The sequence below is a fragment of the Chaetodon auriga genome, chromosome 21, assembly GCF_051107435.1.
Source record: "Chaetodon auriga isolate fChaAug3 chromosome 21, fChaAug3.hap1, whole genome shotgun sequence".
Classification (NCBI taxonomy): domain Eukaryota; kingdom Metazoa; phylum Chordata; class Actinopteri; order Chaetodontiformes; family Chaetodontidae; genus Chaetodon; species Chaetodon auriga.
In genome coordinates, this window is record NC_135094.1 from 21394977 (window position 1) to 21400976 (window position 6000).

Sequence of the window (6000 nt, forward strand, 5' to 3'; positions counted from 1 at the left end):
TCATTGATGTTTCTATGGTGAACTTAGGTGCTGCCCCTCGAATCTCTTGACTCTGACTGGTCAATAGAGGTATTGATCATCAAATTTGATCACTGTATTTCTGAGACATTGACCGGTCTAACTGCGCTGTTAGTTTCAGCACTCTGTCTCATTTACACATGAATGGGCAGAGTGCACACAGAGGACACTGCTGACCAGCACTAGTGGCCATTCACCTCAGGCTGAGAAAAAGTAGCTAGCGAAAGCACACACATTCAAATCTAAAACGCGGGTGCTATTATTGGTTGCAAATACTGGTATGCAAGGTTTCTTATTTCTTTAGCTTTATACACACATTGTCATGATTCTGCTTTTGTGTTTTCCCTCATCCCGGTCTGACAGTGTTTTCTTTCCTCTCTCTCTGTCAGCAGGCAGAGCGTGAGAGAGAGGCGGGGGCTGGTCTCCTCAGGAGCGAGCCTCACTAGACACACCTGCTCCTCATCTGCTAATCAGCCCAACTTTTTCAGCCGTCTCCCATTTGACTCCTGTGCCAGGTTATTCTCTATGTTCTTGTCACACCAGTTGTCGCTCCTGAACGATCGCCTGCCTTTCTCCGCGTGTTCAGCATTCCATTGTTTAACCGTGTTTTTCTCCAGTGAGTTTTTTTCCTGGACACTTTGAGTTTATTCCCTTCTCCAGTTAGTGTTCTCCCGCATGGTGATTTTGTGTTTTTCTTTATTTTGCTACTTTCCCCTCTGCGGTGATTTTTGGTTTTGTTGTACTTTGAATGAGTTTTTCCCTGCAAAGGTGATTTTCTGTTCAACCAATAAACGGTTTTCAAACGACTCTGCAACTGGGCCCTGGCACTTCTTGTTCACATGTAACACACATGATTTTTTCATTTGTTTGTATCAGTGCACATGTGGAAAGTGTGCAACAATGTAGTCAGAGCCTGAGAACATATGCTGCCAGGAGGTGCCACAGGTCACATCATCTTTACCTACACTTATGATCGCAGTGTATGATTGCAGATAACATGCCACTGCAGATACTCGCCTTATGTTATGTATAATAGGTTATAAGACGGCTGCAGCAAAGGCCTCCATGCATAATCAATCACCCAGGTTTAGAACCTGTTTTCCTAAATGTGTTCTTGCTGCAGAACGCATGCAACATTTACAGGGCTGACTTCGGTCCATTACAGCTATGGGGGATAGAGCAGTGAGTTTTATCTATAATAACCTACTTAACTTCACTGTTGATACACCATAATAAACTAAATATAGTCAGCCAGTGCCACAAATTCAGATCATATTTTTTCTTAAACATATAGCCAAGCATTTCCTAAGCAAATACTGTATATTACACATTTATTCACATGAAACATTTTACAGATATACAATAAATATTTATTGACTGCAGTCATGAATATTTACACATGGAAATACAGTACAAATGTCAGATTCACTGAATCCAAATGAGAAAAATGTGAATACAGATGTTGACATTATAGAATCTGTTGACTAACAATGTTCAATTTTCTCAGTCGTTACAGATATTTAGCCTATAGGAGTTTTGTGAGCAGATGTGGGGGCTTCCTTGGGCAGAAGATTTGTGTAGTCATCTCATCATGCGTAGTACTTTGGATTCGTTGGGAGTTTCCTGACACCCAGGGAGGATATGGAGGCTTCAACCCCCCTGCCCCCCGTTTGAATCTTGACATGTAGCTGGTGATGACCTCCTCCTTGTCTGGATGCTGATATTGTGAAGATACGCCCGGCCAGATGTTTATCTTCAGAATCTCAGCTCTGTACAATGATGGGTTGACAAAGACCATTTCCATGATCATGTCCATCAAATCATCAATATACCCTGTGCAATACAAAGGCAGTAAGGCAGTACATTACAACATTAGTCCTTGCAGGAAACAGTAGCCTGGACAGCTGTAACAAAAGTATATTGTTATTATAACAGGGCATACTACAACACGACAGCACTGTTACAGTATAAATTCATGCACTACAGGCTACAAAAGCTCAGTGTTACACTTGATTAACAGCAGGTAACTGTAATGATGCACTGGCCTATATGAAAAAAAAGAGAGAAGTGACATCAACCTTATCTTACATGTATAGCTATGCCAACAGCTATGTACAGCGTGAAAAAGGATGACTCATAAATAAACTCCAAGAGAAGAAACTCAATGCACAGAGTGGTTGGCTCTCAACCATACACTCATTTTGCCCTGGGCTATGCTAACATACTCTAGTTTAGAAAATTTTTCCTAATGCATTATTTTCTCAAATTCCGAAGCTTAAACCCGGCAGAGCATCTGTGTAGGTATCGCTTGACCGACTGGGTCGCAGGGTTTGTATATGGAGACCATGCTGATTGCTAACTAGAAGCTAGCAGTTAGCGTTAACTAGTGCTATATGGCAAAAAAAACTACTTGGTTAGTTTGTGTAAAACTGCAAAATTAACACAGCTAAATATTTGTAAATGCTGACATCTCCCTCGATCATGCATTACATCAAGATTAGATTAGATTGCAAGATCAGAAATGTATTACACAAAATGTTTGGATTCTACTGTAATTTGTGATGTGATGTACCAAAAGCTACGGTAACAGCTAGCTAACCTTTGATAGCTGAAGTCGTAGTCTCGGTTAGTGGTTAGACTTTAGCGGTTGGCCTTACATTGTTCTCAATGACAAAACACACACTACAACACGCAAGAGGTTGTGCTAATCTACAAAAGAAACACACAGCTAATTATTTGTATACTTACATGTTCGTCGTCTGCAGGTATCCCATGCAAAGTTGGAAGTGACCCCTCTTTTGTGATGTGCTGAAGAAATGTCATGAGGCAATGCTCTATAATAGTCATGTGTTGTGCTGTGTGCTAAATTAGACAGCACATTAGTGTCAGAGCGGCAATGCTTTATGATAACCATGTGTTGTGTGTTGAGTTAAGGTGGCTTGGGGCCTTGGTTCCAGTACACCACAGTATGAGAAGTGGTGTAATCCTGGATGTTACCATTGAGGAACGTTCTGTAGCCTCATATTCACACAGGGTTCTTACTACTGCAATCAGTTCAGCTCCTGCTCCTCAGGACAAACAGGGGTTATCTGGGTCAGTCAAATTACACAGGTTAAGTGGTGTCCACATAAGTGTCTGTGCCTTTCTGTTTTTTGGTGCTTCATCTCTTGATGAGACCCTTTCTGTGGTTCCCATCATTTTCAGTTTCCTTCCATGGCATCTGAAGAAGCTGTGGCCACGAGGGCCAATCTGCTGCCATCCAGGATCCACTCAGTCACATGGACCTACAGTTGCAATCAAAATTATTCAACCCCCATTGCATATTAGGCTTATTGGCAATAAGTACAATTTTTCAGCTGTTTGCAATAAATAAAGTAGACAAGAACAGTTGAAATAGTTTAATACAAATAATATTACCTTGGTTTTTATCCAAATTCAACACAAAATGCTTCTTTTAATCACCACTGCAGTCTGAAAATTATTCAACGCCCTGTCTCAAGCACACTTAGGGCATCTAATCAAGGGCTTCATTAGTTCAGGTGTGCTTGAGATAGAACACATAAATTACTGGACTGGCAAGGAGTTTGTTGAGATTGACATTTGGGCATGTGAGAACTATGGGAAAGTCAGAAGAATTGTCCAAAAAGTTCAGAGAAGAGATCATTGCCTTGCACAAACAAGGAAAAGGATACAAAAAGATAGCAAAAGCTCTGAATGTTCCTAGAGATACAGTTGGAAGCATAGTTCACAAATTCAAAGTTAAAGGAACAGTGGCTACACTACCTGGACATGGCAGAAAGAGAAAACTATCAGCAGCTGCCACCAGATTCCTGAGGAGGCAAGTGGTCAAAAACTCTCCAGTGACTGCAAAACACCTGCAGCAAGACTTGGCAGCAGGCACTGAGGTTTCAGTTTGCACAGTAAGGCGCATCCTAAACACTGAAGGGCTCCATGCCCGGACTCCAAGATGTACACCACTACTGACCCAAAAGCACAAAAAAGGTCAGCTCCAATATGCTCAAAACCATATAAATAAGCCACAGAAGTTTTGGAATTCTATTCTGTGGAGTGATGAAACAAAACTAGAACTTTTCCGGCCTATGGAGCAGTGGAATGTCTGGAGGAAGAATAATGAAGCATAGGCTGAAAAGAACACCGTGCCTACAGTGAAGCATGGTGGTGGAAGATTCTAGAGTGGCCGTCACAGTCGCCTGACTTGAACCCCATAGAAAATCTCTGGTGGGATTTGAAGAAAGGGGTTGCAAAACACACACACACACACAAGAATATTACTGAACTGGAGGCCATTGCCCATGAGGAATGGGCTAAGATTCCTCAGGAACGCTGTCAGAAGCTGGTGTCTGGCTATGCATCACGTTGTCATGAAGGGGTTGAATAATTGTGAGACTGAAGTAGTTATATAAGTAGCATTTTGTGTTGAATTTGGACCAAAACCCTTGTAATATTAGTTTCACTGAACTACTTAAACAGTTCTTGTGTAATTTGTTTATTTCAAACAGCTGAGAAATTGTATATTTTGCCAATAAGCCTCATATGCAATGGGGGTTGAATAATTTTGATTGCAACTGTACATGAGTCCATTGCAGCTCAGGACAAGGAGACTCACTGTATGGAAGCTATGAAAATGGACTGTCAGCACATATATACTGAAATGAAAGAATTTTAGAAGTTTACTCACATGTTCTTTAAATCATCTATTACTAATGTAAGATTAAAGTTAATAAAGTTAATTGCAGTGACGTCCATTTTAATAAAAACATTAGAGGAGAATTATAACGAGAGATTAGAACATACACTGAAAAAAGGGCAAATGGCTGTTCAATGTACAAAAATGTATTTTCAATATAGGACACAATTAATTTATGTTCCTTTTCTGAACATATGTCAAGCTTGCAGTATTCTTAATTAGAATAGACTTAATTTGAATTTACTTAGGTAAGCTGTGTCCAGACTAGAAGTAAAATATTTTCTCTAAAGCCTTACCAACTAGTTGGAATAAAGAAAGTCAGAATTGATTTTTGATTTTTTTTTTTCTGTGGAGGTGTTTATTGTTTTTCTAGTGGCGACTACTGACCTCTGCTTTGCTTCCAGCACTGTTCAAAAGGCTCTCCAGTAAATGGTGAGTATTATGCAAATGACCCGTTAAAACCAGACTTTAGAGACTGTAGGAATTCCTGTGTATGACAATGTTGCTCTCAAATGAATAAACTGCAAGAATGTGAACATTCTCCATTTACTTGGTCCACAATTCTAACTAAAACTAATTCTGTCTAATAAATCAATCCTGCATTAAATCGTACAGCTTGGACGGTTATATTTTTCAAAAACTTTTATTGTTTTGTTTAATTTCAAACTTAATTTTTATGAGCTTTGACCTAACACAACCTAAATATAGACTGTAAAGCCTTACCAGTTAGTAAGAATAAAGTCAAAATCAATTTTTTTCTTTCTTTCTTTTCTTCTTCTTCTTCTTCTTCTTCTTCTTTTTTTTTTTTTTTTTTTTTTTTTTAATCTGGTTGAGTGACATGAAAATAACAAACCTGACTCTACATGTAATCAATTTATATGAAAGAAAGATGTGTCTTAATGTACAAGTCTAATTATAAGATCAGAATCAGAATTAAGTGGTAAGATGATCAGTAGTGGAATCAGTGTACAAGTCTCTAACTTTAGGTCAGAAAGCAAATTTATATTTAATGCACACCTTTCCAAATTAGTGGACTGCACTGCAGTATTTTTATGTCTGTTGTTGTGTTCAGGTAAATGCAGAATTCAAGTGCATTACCACTATTTATTTATGTTTTTATTTTACCAGGCGGTACTGGACAGTTTGGTCCGATATGGGATGTCAGCCTGGTATAGCAACCTTACTGTATAGCTGAAAACCAAACTGGCTCACTTGGTGCACACAGCCATGAAGGTGATGGGAAAAAGTGACTATCAGACCTTGCAGTCCATTTA